The sequence below is a fragment of the Lissotriton vulgaris genome, chromosome 9 (genome assembly GCF_964263255.1).
Source record: "Lissotriton vulgaris chromosome 9, aLisVul1.2, whole genome shotgun sequence".
Lineage (NCBI taxonomy): Eukaryota > Metazoa > Chordata > Amphibia > Caudata > Salamandridae > Lissotriton > Lissotriton vulgaris.
In genome coordinates, this window is record NC_141697.1 from 843,485,579 (window position 1) to 843,500,138 (window position 14,560).

General features: G+C 43.5%; 1 protein-coding gene across 1 annotated transcript in view; it reads right to left on the reverse strand.

The window, feature by feature from the left end:
• The window catches only part of LOC147692349 (solute carrier family 22 member 6-A-like), a 1,393,226-nt gene that overhangs the window by 322,024 nt on the left and 1,056,642 nt on the right, over positions 1–14,560 (reverse strand). The gene's annotated exons all lie outside the window — the stretch shown is intronic.

The window sequence follows — 14,560 nt, forward strand, 5'->3', positions numbered from 1 at the left end:
AATAGAAACTGATAGACTGACACAGATATGTATATATTTAAATATTACTCAGTAACCCATGTACTCATTAAGATATATTTAATCAGTCAGTTATAGAATCTATTTTTCACCAAAAAAGCAACCGTTTATACACTTATATACTAAATTTTTGTTCAACCAACTTTCAGATCTACATATATAAAATATATGTAATTTTCAAAACTAACCCATTTAATAGATGTTGTCATGAGTGATGTGATGTGTGACATCATCAGCAGTGCATTGCAGGCGCGCGAGTTATAGTTAGCTGAAGTAACTATAACGGAGGAATTTCATTGGTTTTATATGAGTAAAATGTCCAGTTAACTATAACATGTGTCAAACCTATGGTTTTTTCAGTGAATTTGATAGGTTTTGTAAATGCTACTTCCTAACTATAACGTGTGTAAAACCTATGGTTTTTTCAGTGAATATATATATATATATGTATATATATATATAAAAACGAATGTATGTCCGTTTGTCCTTTATGCATTACTACACCATTCATCCGCTCGACATGAATCTTTGGGAAGTTGTTGAGTACACTCCCGCAAAGGTTTCTGGCAAAAAAAAAACAATAATAAAAAATAAAAAAAATTGTTAAAAGTAGTTGAGTACACTCCTGCGAAGGTTTCTGGCAAAAAAAAAATTGTTAAATATCAGCCCCCCAGGGCCCTCATAATCTTTCCAATACTGAACGTTTACAGTTTCCGGTTTGACTCGCTTTTGCAATGACCATCAACAAAGCACAAGGACAATCGCTGAAAGTGTGTGGACTAGATTTGGAGAATCCGTGCTTCTTACATGGACAACCGTATGTGGCCAGCTCACACGTTGGAAAAACTTCTGATTTATTTGTGTACGCACCAGACGGAAAAACTAAAAATTCTGTGTATCCACAAGCACTCAAATAAATAAACAGAATTAAAACAACACTTTAAAATGTTTTCCATAATAAAATGAATAAGTTTCAATAAAAATGACACAATGTAAATTGAATGTTATCATAATAAGTTTGCCTAAATTTCCTTTCTTCTGAGATCGCAGCATTTTTTTTTAAATCGGCCCCCCAGGGCCCTCATAATCTTTTGAATACTGAAATAGGCAGCGAATTTGCGAGCATCGGCAACAGTTATGACCCCCAAACGGAAATCGATTGGTCAATCTACATCAGAAGCACGAAAGAAAAAGGCTTTACGAGCTTCAGAAACGAGCAACGGGAACCAAGATTAGAAGCTGTTTGAATACAAACTGCTCAAGCCTGTAATGCTGTTCGAATACAAACTGCTCAAGCCCGTAATTTTCAAACAAACGAGCAAAGAGAATCAAGATTGAAAGCTGATCGAGTACGCACTGCTCAAGCCCGTTCTTCTCAAACGAACAAGCAACGAGAATCAAGATTGGAAACAGATCGATTACGCACTGCTCAAGCCCGCTCTAATGAAACAGGAGAGCAACGAGTATCAAGATTGGAAAACGATCAATTACGCACTGCTCATGCCCGCTCGAATGAAACAGGGAGACGCAGCGCGGGTTTGCTGAGCCTACACAAAAGTACTCTCACCTACCAGGAGGCTGCGGGAGGACGCGGCAGGCGGCCGCCACACCCCCTTGTTACCGGGGGCGCTTAAAAATTGGACCTCGCGCCTCCCGCTTCGTGGGAGACGCAGCGCGAGTTTGCTGAGCGCAAGTTTGCTGAACCTACACAAAAGTACTCTCACCTACCAGGAGGCTGCGGGAGGACGCGGCAGGCGGCGGCCATACCCCCTCGTTACCAGTGGCTATTTAGCTAGTATTTACATACGGCCCCGCGGGACGCGCGCCGGGCACAGCCCGGGCCAAGGGTGGGCCCGTTTAAGCCCGTTCAAGACCGGACAAGTACGGGACGGGCCACCCCCTTAACATCAACAAGGTCAGTGGGCCTACGCTTATATTCATTTATTCAAAATTAACGCTGTTGGACTGATTGCGCTAAGAAATATATTTATATACCTTGGATTGTTTGATAGTAAGCCCGATAAATATGGCTACATCTTCAGAGGCAGGAGGGAATTGCAGGAAAAGTACAGGCGGAACTCTAACGGGTACATTAGACAATTGTGAGAAGTTGGTCTGATATATGATGTTCACTAGTTCTAGTGACCACCTTGTATCAGTCCAAGCAATCCTTATGGTGATTGGTTGTAAGTCAACCTTATAGACCAGCTATCCTAATGGTATCATGGACAAAGCAGTCTTAGGCTAAACTCTTTTGGCATGTGAAGCCGGCTGTATTACCATATGTAACCCCTTGAACACCAAGTGAAAGGACACCACACAGGATATATATTCAGAATATATATGTATTTATTACTACAAATAGTCCCCTGAACTCTTTATGAGCACAAGAGCAAACACGTTCAAAAAATTCAATTGATAAGTATACAAAAGTGGCACAATTATGGATAAGCCCGGGTGGCCCCTAAAACCATATACTAAAGAAGTGGTATAAGTACCACGAGTCAAAAGGAAGTAAGGCCTAGGGCCTTGGGAATCGCTGGGGCTATGCTGTACTAACGCAAGTTAGGAACTAGGAGGCCCACGGGATCTGGTTTGCAGTGTGCAAAGTTAGAAGCAATTTACATTGAAGTCAATGGATGCATAAAAGTTAAAAAGGTGAAGGTAGGAAGTCATCCGGTCAGTCTAGAACTTAACCCTTTGGAATCTGGACACTAGGAGTGTTAAAATACTCGGGGGCACCGGAGTGCCAGCGTTACCTCACCCACAGGAAGCAGGTGCAGTGGTGCCAAAGTGTGTCGGGATTCTGCAGGAGTTCAGATGGAGCCTTGGAGTGTTGATGCTGTAGGCGACCTGATGTGAAGAGTTCCGGTGGATCTAAGGGTGGATCTGAAGTGATGAAGACCTGAAAGCAGAGCGAACAATGTTCACAGTCACTAGCCAGTGACCAGCGTGGAACCAGGAAGGAACCAGGCGTTGTCAGGTGCCAACAGATGATGTTGTGAAGCTTGTCTCTTCAGCCACGTGGACCAGGCGACGATGACGACAGCTAGGATTCACTCACAAGCTGTTCCACGTAGGCTCTAGTTGATGGCAGTGTCGGCTTCTTGATCGGAGCAAACAGGCCTTGGCTAATGCAAGCCATGCAGGCAACAAAGAAGGCTTCTCACTCTAACCAGCAAGTTCTGAGGGGCTGCTGCTTTTAGGAGCAGCAAGGGCCAGTGGTGGAAAGTTGTCGTTAGGTCACCAAAATGGCCACTAGCCAACGGACTAGTAACCAGAAAGGCGCGTCAAGTGGAACAAAGCAAAAGGGCCCCACGCAGATCTTGTGAGAGTTGGAGGGCTAGTCCTTGGTGCAAATGTAGCTCGGTGATGGGGCTTCTCAAGACCCCAAGCACAGCGATGAGGGTGCCTCAGGTGCTGCGCAGTCAGCTTCTCGTGGACTTTCCAAGAGGTCCGGTCCCACGTCTCAGTTCGCCTCCACTCGTCTCAGCTTTGCATGGACTGTGGATTGGGCTGTTAGATGTCTGGGAGGCTGGTTCTTGTCAGGCTCTGGGCTCCGGCTCCGGCAGGAGGCGGCGGCAAAGCAGTCGTTGATCGCTGGATGGTGCCTGTATTCACAGGGGTGTTATGTAGTACAAGGGATACCCAAAGGAGCAATAAGTAAGGGACCTTGGGTGCATATATTATTTCAAGGAACAGTGGTCCCTAACAGGCACTAAATAGTAAAAATTAATATAGATCAAAATTGGAATCCATATAGTCTGTCCAGCCGGACAGGGTTTAATAACAAGAATGTAAATATAGTCAATAGATACAGTACAATATCAAAAAGTGGGACACAACCTGTGTCCTACTACTGTAGAAAAGACATTGGTGACATACATAGACAAGTGAGGCAAGCTTAGGTAGTCCGCATGTATACCAGAATTTGCAGACAGATATTTACAGAGAGTACACTGTTGTGATTTAGCAATTAATAAAATCAAATCATCCAGTGTAAGGTGTAGACGGCGTTTCGATCCCCTTAAAAGTATAGCGGGATCATCATCAGGACATTAACCATTCATGCCTTTAGTTTACACAATGGTACGCGGTTCTCATGTGCGAAGGAGTCCGCCTAACGGAATAAGATGCAGTGACCGCAACTGCAGGTCTGCTGGGGCGGGGGTTCAATGGTTGCCCCCGGGAATTGCCACGATGGGGTTCCGATACCAAAAAGCCATCAGCGCCTGCTAGGGACCACTGTTCCTTGAAATAATGTATACACAGGGGGGCCACTCCTTGGCCACAAGGGAGATTCTTCAGTCTTCTGAGCAGCAAAATGTCGAAGGTCCAGAGTTTCTTCTTATGTAGTCGAATTTCAGGGTAATCTGCAGTCTTGGGACTCAGCTCCAACTTTTGAACCAATTCTAGGGGCTGGATTACCTACTAGGTCCCTCCTATGGGTGGGACCGGGAAGGGGGGTGGTTACACCTCCTTTCCTTTGTCTAGTTTCGCACCAGAGCTGGGGCTGGGGTGCCCCAGCACAGGTTTGAACTGGCCTATGCATGGGGACACCTTGTGTGCCCCGGGCATGTCTGATTCTATACAGCCCTACCTAACCAGATACACAAAATCCTGTCTGGGGTTGTGCTAGCACCTCCCAAGGCAGGAAACCCTTTGTCCAAGCCTCCCTCGCTGGAAGGACTCCCAGCAGCAGGAGGTCAGACTTGTGTCTGTGGTGGCAGCATCTATTTTGTGATGCTGAGGCTCCGTTTAACTTTAACCGGGGTTCTGGTTCTGTACATGTGGTGTCCCTCTAGAAGAGTGGAATGCTACCCCCGTCGCCTGAATTGGTGAGGGGGTAGTATTCCAAATCATGTGACACCTTACTCAACATGTTTGGATAATGTCAAACCAGAGTTAGCATTTAACCACAAGTTTCATAATAGACTTAAGAGTATATGGTATGACGCTATCATGAAACAGCTAAAGGACATGGTTCCGAAAGCTGCAGACAGGCTCAGCTCTTGCTAGAGCACCATCTCACACGTAACCAAGCACTCTGCCTCCAGGATTGTTAAGGCCTGCCGTAGGAGTGACCTATAGGTTACTGGGTGTCCATATTTAGGTTAGATATAGGAATACTATATCTAAAGCAAAGGGTGATTACACCACCTTGCCCCAGCTGAGTGATCAGCCAGTTGTGTCAAATAGTAAGGCCAGGCCAGGGGTGGCAAAATACATGCTGCAGCCCCTGGTAGGCCTTGGATGCTCCTATGCCCTGGGTACCTAGGGTCCACTGTACAGGGGCTCACAAGGTGATCCATGTTCCAATTGGTAATACACCTGAAGTGCATTGGCATACATTTAGAGAGAGAACAACAGGCTGTGGGTCTGATTGGCAGGCCCACAGCCACATTAAGTCAAAAACCAGTGAAGCAAAAAGCAAAAATTGGGGTGACCATAGGATAACAGACCCTACTCTCCTACAGCCCCCAAAATCAAAATATAGCCGCAAGGTCCAAAGATTGCTGACAAAGTCCTCACGCTTCTTACAACGGCTCAAGCAGCTTCCACCTGTTTCCCTAGAACCCCTCAAACAGGACAACCCGGTTTCCCTAGAACCCTTCAAACAAGGTACTCTAGTTTCACGACCAACGCATGAAACACATAAATCAACAACACACACCCGCCAATACATTGGTGCAAGAGCTAACATCCCGAGGGTCGGCCCTTTGAAGGGGTCAGGGGGTAGAGTGTTAAAACTCCAGCACACGGAACACTCAGAAGGGCCTATGGGCGGATCTGTTATGGAGGCTTCCCCAAACAAGACGTACACAGGCACAAACCCACCGGTTCAGATAGGCTTGGGGTTGGTGCCTAGAAAAGCATGGGCCCATAAAAAACAAAAGTGGGCTAATAGTGCAAAGCAGATCCGGATTTTAATACGCAAGCTGAAGAAGGCTAGAATATGCGCTACCCGCAGGTTTACAAGACCCCCTGAGACAGGTCCAGACCATAACCTACAAAATGACACACCAAAGAACACCGTAACAAGTCACACACCTGATGATGAGGGTTCAAAGCCCTTGTTTTTAGAGAGTGTTAGAAGTTACAGTCGCAATGTAGAGAAGTTTAATGCCGTAGAACGCTATGAGGAGTTTAGATTTTTTAACCTATACCAAACAACATCATCCGATCATGGGGTTCTAGCTATACATCAGGCTGTGCAGGAGCTCATAGAAAGGTTGTTACGCGATGTGGGTCCTAATGACTTTTTCCAACTCCGCTTCCAGGGACAGGGTTTTGACAGTCCGTTGTTCACCAGGCAAAAAGCCTGCGATGTGTTTGACGCTGTGCAATTTTTAGAAAACCTCTCCAGGCTTTTACAGAGTAAGGCTGAACTAGTCAACTTTAGTATGTCCTGCTAATTTAGGAATAGAAATAAGTATATGATATATGACATATGGTATTTATTTGCCCTCCTGCTTATCAGTTGGGTTCCATCTGTTATAATACTCTACTTATGATGTGGTTATCGTACACTGACTTTAACATCTAATCCTAATTCTCACACCATTGTAAATTTCTAAGTTTTACTGCTGGCATTTATAATGATTTCGATATTAACAAGCCCAACGTACAGAGGACAACCTCTTAGTGTCTGTACACTATGTATATGTGTGTTCATTCGAGACATGAGGGCTAATTATCAACATATATAATGTTTGTTTTCACAAGGTGAATAACCTCAAACACGTGAAGACTCTTAGAAATTGACGTCCGTTTTATATGAAAAATATCGCTCAGTGGGACGATATTTCCATTACGTGTTTTATGAGGCAGGCTTGTCACTAGATAACAATTTCCCCGTGTTCTGTTTCTTCATCATTTATTGCCATAGTCTGTTTGTATATACATTGAGCGGAATAGACTAGATCAGGTTCATCTTATGGAAAGATTCAACATGGGCTCGTACTTTCCCTATCCTAGTCCTTTGTTTACCTTGATTTACATCTCCCAGGTTACCCATCCTAGTCCTTTGTTTACCTTGATTAACATCTCTCAGGTATTTTTGAGCCCTGCCCACCGGGTCGAATATTTAAACAGATTGGTCAGCACCTTCCCATTGATTCTTATTTCGACCGACGGCACGCCGCATTACAACAGCCTCATGAGCTTTATCCAGCTTACACTGTTTTCTTCATCAGGTGAGACTCGATATGTCTATGGTTCATTTCAGGTATTAATTGGCCATAAATTTCCTTCGGTTAGACACAGTTCGCATTGTATGACATCTGCTTGTGAACAATTCCTCCTTCCGCAGGCAGTGACTTTGGGCGTATTTCAATCCACCGAGCTCGCCCTCCCATGTGGCGTTCCGCAAGGCTCATCCCTAAGTCCGACACTTTTTAACATTTATGTGTCGGATTTAGCTAGGGTAATTAAGAACTACCGGATGAGCCTTACATCTTACGCCGACGACACCCAACTGGTGATCGCGATCAAGAACGATGGTGAAGAAGTATCTGCCATCTTCCAGGAAGGCATGATAGCTATTAAGGATTGGATGACCGAGAACTGCTTGCGCCTCAATTCAGATAAAACGGAGGTAATGATCTTCGGAAAATTATCTCCACATTGGTCCAATAAATGGTGGCCAACTTCGCTTGGAGCCCCCCCAGAGCCGGTACACAAAGTTAGGAATCTGGGAATTGTCTTTGACGACAACCTCAGTTTCGCTAACCATGCCAACCAGGTAGCGTCCTCTGCTTTCTACAAGCTTAAGATTATCAGAAAAATCCTGCCATTTTTACCCGAAAGTACAAGGAAAACAGTGGTGACTTCCTTAGTACTCTCGTCCCTTGACTACTGTAATGGACTCTTTGTAAACGCGCAGGCAAAGGTGGTGGCCAAACTGCAGCTTATTCAAAATGCTGCGGCAAGGCTGCTAGCAGGCATCCCCAGATTTCAGTCTACCAAACAGGCAATAAGAAACCTCCACTGGTTAACGGTGAGGAATCGCATCAGATTCAAGACCTTGTGTCTCACCTATAAAGCCCTCAAGGGTCAGGGCCCAGCGTTTCTTAAACAGAAATTATGTCACAACCTCCCGAAAAGATCTCTTCGATCGGAACAGAGGCTTCTTCTGGTTGTGCCACGAACTAGAACTGTTAAATGGGGCGATCAATGCTTTATTAACTCCGCAGCCAAACTGTGGAACACGCTTCCAATGGAATTAAAATCGGCACCTTCACTAATTCAATTCAGAAAACTTGTAAAAACATGGCTATTTGACCAATAACCGTCCAGTATAACTTTTCTCAAGATAGACACCATGATTAACATGAGATTGCCAGCTTAAGTCGCAGCGCCGAGACACCCACGGGTATATGTTGCGCTTTAGAAATGTTTAAAATAAATAAATAAAATAAATATATACCGTCTGTCTGCTTTAACGGTTGTACTCATTGTTGTACTTCCTTTAAAAAGTGCCGCGATTTTTGAAACGGCAACATTGTTGAATCAATCGCCTGTGATACAAACTCCAAATGTGATACCTATTCAGATTATTTAAACTAACTTAGATATTGATCGTTTCCTATTTATTTTGATCTTTGTTCATTTTCATTCAGTCCGGTAACTGTGTGCCGTTCTTTACATACAACCTGACTTGGGCCTTTCCTATTTACAGCTATCCATTTTGAGATTTACAAAGATAGAACATCATACGTCCAGACGCCGGCAGGTTTTGTGACATTGTCAAATAGCAGTATAGGATATCACTTTGCTCAGGTAAATGTACCAGCTCTCTGTTTGTCTTATTTACATCGTACAGAGCGTATTAGACCAGATATCTGATATGCATTTGTATTTTCTTTTTAGGAAAATTATTTAAGTACATCATTGACCCTGTTACTAATTAGGTAACATATATATTCTGAATACTATCCACCAGGGCTCTGGAAAAACAAGTCAAGGTAATTAGTCCTTGTTTGTGAGCCTAATTTCGACATGTGATAACATCTTCATTGTCACATTCCGTTTCTAAAACAGATCCGATCTGGGCGCTATTTTATTTTACAGCTATCAGCTAGGACACAGCGTGTCAATATCCATTGCCTGCGTTTATCAGTTTTGTGTCATTTACGTCAAGCAGAATATCATACCAGTTTCAGGTAATCCTGCAGGTTACAGATATGACGTACATGTCACTCTATTACCACGATAGACAATGTTTCTTTTTAATTATACGTGTGTCTTCTCTTTAGGTAGTGATGATGCCTAAGAAATAATTGAACTATGATATCTACATCTTCAGATTATATCAAATTTTGCCTCTATATGTGGTACATCATTCTCCAAGGTATCCTTCATGTTCATCAGTGTATGTCCTTTAACAATTAGCTGGCTCTGGAGAAACATAGTTGTGACGATTTATTTTCCTGTCCACCTCTTTCTTTAGACTCTTCATAACTTTCACTGCATATCTGGATTATTCCACCGTGTGACTGGTATAAAGTTTCTAGCAAGGATATGACATACTAAATTCACAGGTATGATGAAAGTGATTGCACACAAATATCTATAGAGCCGTCTGCACTTAATATTCATCTGACATCGCTCATATAGGAATGTTTTAGTTTGAAGATATACATCTTCATAGGCTGCGCTAGCATTGATTATAGTATCTATATTTTTTATAAATCATCATGCAGTTGTTCCACATGTGTTTTTGTATCTATATGATATCATGTGCTCATTTGGTTTCAGCTATATCGCGCATCAGAAACATTACTATTAATTATGACATATTTGTTTCCTGTGCCCAGGTATCAATTATATGTTTTTTCTGTCTGCCTTTGTAATTTGTTATCATCAGATACATTGTGGTGTTTTATTGCCCTTTTGACATCGATATAAATAGGGTATTCACAAAGTCAGTTTTGACGACAAATTTGAGAACTAGAACTCAATGACATATGTGAGTACTATACAATCTCGGTTCTTTTACAATATGTCTATCATACGACAAGTGAGAAACAAAGTAAGAATCTTGGACCCAATAGCATTAGGTAATAGGTAACATGTAATATAAAAATGTTAATTTTTGTTGTGTAACTGATTAATTTTATGTACTTTACCTGTGAATGTAAGCCACTTAAAAATTTAATCTTATTTCATTTTTTATGTGTAATTTCAGGTTGATTTTTGTGGCTCCTGAGGAAGGCGTTTTTCGCCGAAACGCGCGTCGAGTACTTTATCGTCATTCTGGTCTTGGACACCTTTCTGTATTACATGGTGTCTTTTTATATAAAGCGTTGTAATTTGTGTTATTATATGTATTAATTGTATATATTTTTAATTTGAATTGTCATATAGTCTGATTAGTTTCAGTTATCTATATGATTTTTACTATGTATATTAAAAACATGTTTATTTTATACAAATAATTTCTTCTTCTTTGAATGTTCCTTCTGCATTTTGGGTCCAGTTACTTGTTTTATCTACTGTTTAGACTGCCTAGGAATGTTTTACATACTTTTTGTCTACCCTGCCCTAGGAGTCTGTTAGAGTCAATACCCAGGGGGTCCTTGTTTTTCACATATTGGCCACCTCGCAAAAAGACATTGACCAAATCTTTCACGTGGATTACCCCTTAATGTTTCTACAGACTTTTTGAATAATTATGTGTATAAACGTGTCTTCGTTTTTTTCTTCACAGGTTTCTTCAATAACGTTTGTCAAAATAATGACCAACCTACCTATCCTGTTTGTAATATACATGTTATAACTTTTCAATCCGTCTAAGTCGTCTTTTAAAACATTTATGGTGCATGTATATTGAAATACAGAGTCTGAATGCATGTTTTGAAAGAAATGTATAATGCCTTTATTTTACACGTTCAACATTAAGCACACATCTGTTTTAAACCCTTACAGTTTTGACAAGCTGCATATTCTGTTTTCAAAGGTCTGACCGATGCCCTTGTGTTTTCTTTTAGAAATTTCACAACTATACTGTCATTGTTAACAAGATCCTTTGAATATAAATTTAAGAAATTTCTAAAAGAAACACCCTATGACATTTTACTGATAAAATAAATACAGTGTTCCCCGCATGTGATGGCCGTGGAATCCTGGACCCTCAGCTTGTTGTACTCCACCACAGCTGCAGCTTTTTTCACAAACTTGAATATAGGCTGTGTATAGATACTGGGTTCAGGGAACTCTGCTGTACTGTCAAATACTGTAACCCTGTCACTAGCTATAAACACGGCAGCCCAATGTGTCCCACCCTTGTCATGAGGGTCTGTGTTAAAGACTAGGGTTCGCAGTCTTTCTGACCCTATTTCGGCTGGTAACCCATCGCTAGGGAAAACCCCTAAAAAGTATTTCCTAGCATATTTATGTCTGCTTAAGAAGTCACGTATCTCCACAGTATCCATTTCACAAAATGTTTTAAAGATAGTCAAACAAAATCTGTCTTGCGTGGTTGATCTACATGATGCTGTCGAATACCGAGAATACGACCATGTATACATTAGCCCCCAGCGGATCTGCAAATCGTATTTCAGCTGTTAGATTCCCATTTTTGATCAGGTTATAGTAATTGCCGTCTTCCATGTTGGGTATCAGGTCGAATGCGAACAGCGTGTATCCGCTCCCATAGCCTTCTCTTGACACTGCTACACCACAGTCCCTTTGATGCTTCCCGGTTATCGAAACCAGCCCCTGATATTCCCTGATGTAATGACCGGCTGTAAAACTGGGTGTGTAGGGTTTTGCAGTAATCACATTGCCATCGTGGACCAACGCCGCATAGTTGATACGGTAGTGTTTAAAATTGAAGGGGTTTGAGGCATAGGTGCCGCTAAAAGCTGTACTGTCCACAAAACCGATGATGATGAGTTTGGGTAGCTGCCCCAGAAATAAATTCTGCTGTTGTGTTAAGCAGGTACCGGCAGGGATGCTGAATACCTTCAGAGATACTCTTTCCACAGCGTACTTGGCGTTGAATATTTGTAAAGCTTCGGCGTGCGCTAACCTGACGCTCGGGGACACTTTCACTCTCTTTACAAACAGGCTCGACAGTATGTTCAGCTTGTACTGTTTTGCATCCCCGCTGATGAGGCAGAATGAGTCCTTGTTGCGATTGAGCTTGATCTTATGATCAAGTCCATTGATGAGCAGTTTATCTTGGAAGAAAAGGTCTGACCGTATGCGCCCCAGGAGTTCAAAGATACGACTGGCTGCTGCCTGTCCCCTGCGTCTGGAAACACAATGTTTCCTTTTGACACTCGCACATGGCTTATATACCAAACCAGCTCCTTCTTGCGGCTGTTTGTTCATGCGCTCTGCAACCGCCGATGTAACAGACCCCACCACATCCTGGGCAATGCTCGTAGCCGCCGCCTTAACATGAGGTTTTGCAATTTCATAGCCTCTTCTCAGGAAAGGCATAGCTCCACTAAACAGACTCCTAAAGAATCCTCCTAATCCAGCCCCGTATATAACAGGTGAACCTTGAAAGTAAGGTGGTCCTCCATAACCGGCTTGACTTCTGTAATAGTCCCTGTACATAGAAGGATCCCCGTATGTTTTTATAACCACCATTCTGGCTGCTTAATATCCCCTGTCGTGTCTAGGCCTTAAATGAAGCTTAACAATAACTTTCCCGTATTTAAAGGCCACTGGCTCAGACTGATCATTGCAGATCATAATTCAAATAGTGTCAAAATGGTTTTTAGAAACTGAGACGTAGTCAGGTTTGTTAAATTGTATGTTGACCATCGTATTATTATCACCCTGTACATGTACCCACCGTAACAGCGGCGAGTAACTATCCCCGATCCTCTGAGCCTCTACAATATCACTATACACATAGAGCGTGTAGAACCTGTGAGAAGTTGGCCTGGTATGTGATGCTCACTAATTCTAGTGATCACCTTGTACCATGCCAAGCAACCCTTATGATGATTGGCTGTAAGTCAACCTTATAGACCAGCTATCCTAGTAGCGTGGACAAAGCAGTCTTAGGCTAAACTCTGTAAAGGCATGTGAAGCAATCTGTTTTACCATACACAATCCCCTTGAATACCAAATGAAAGGACACCACACGGATATATATTGAAAATATATATATATTTATTTACTACAAAATCCCCTATACTCTTTATGAGCACAGAAGCAAATGCGTTAAAATAAAACACAGTTTAAATATACAAAAGTTGCACAATATGGATGAGCCCTAGGGACCACCTCAACCATATACTAAAATAGTGGTATAAGAACCACCTAGCTGAAAGGAAGTAGGCCTAGGGCCTGGGGAATCCCTGGAGTTGTTCAGGACTAACAGTGAAGAAGTCGGGAAAGGCCCGCAGGACTCGGGTGCAGTGCGGAAAGTGCACGCATATACCAATGTAAGTCAATGGTGCGTAAAAGTTACAAAGTTAGTTATTAAAGAACCTTCCAAGTGACCTAGAAGAATGAAACTTTAGGCACAGACACTAGAGGTGTGTACCAGTGTAGGAACACCGGCGTTGCTGAGTTACCTCACCCACAGGAAGCGGGTGCACAGGTGCGAAGCAGTGTCGGGTTTCGTCACGCAGGTCCATGGTGCTTGGAGCTGAAATGCTGCAGGCGGCTCGATGTGAAGAGTTCCGGTGGATCCAAGGGTGGATATGAAGTGGTGAAGACCTGAAAGCAGAGGGGACAATGTTCAAAGTCACTAGCCAGTGACTACTGTGGAACCAGATTGGAACCAGGCGATGTCGGGTGCAAACAGGCGTTGAGGTGTAGCTTCTCTCTGCAGCCACGTGAACACGAAGAGGTCGAGGACATCCAGGCACTGGTCACGAGCTGTCCCACAAAGGCTCTAGCTGATGGCAGTGTTGGCAGCTTGATCAGAGCAAACAGGCCTTGGCTAATGCAAGCCATGCAGGAAGTGAAAAAGGCTTATCACTCGGACCAGCAAGGTCAGAGCGGGTGCTCCTTTTTACAGGAACGAGGGCAAGTCTGGAGAAACCAGACCCGCAGTGAAGGTTGTAGATTTCGTCACCAAGATGGCCGCTGACCACGTGGCAAGTGGCCAGGATGGCGCATCGAGTGGCACGATGCAAAAGGGCCCCACGCAGATCATGGAGATGCTGGGGGGCTGATCTTCGGTGCAAGGGCTGCTCGGTTGTGGGGCTTCTCAAACCCCAAAGCACAGCGTCAAGGGTGCCTCGGGTGCTGCGCAGTCAGCTTCTTGGGGGTCTTTCGAGATGTACGGTCCCACGTCTCTCGGTGCCTCCACGGGTCCCTTCTTTGCAGGGACTGTGGATCGGGCGGTGAGAAGTCTGGGAGTCTGGGTCTCTTCAGGCTCTGGGCTAGGGCTCCGGCAGGAGGCGGCGGCAAAGCAGACGTCGAGTTGCTGGATGGTACCTGTGTTCACAGGGTGGCCACTCCTAGGCCTCAAGGGAGATGCTCTTCAGTCTTCTGTGCAGCAGAATGTCGAAGTCCAGTCGTCTTCTTAGTTTCAATTTGATTCAGGATGATCTGAGGTGCTATGGCA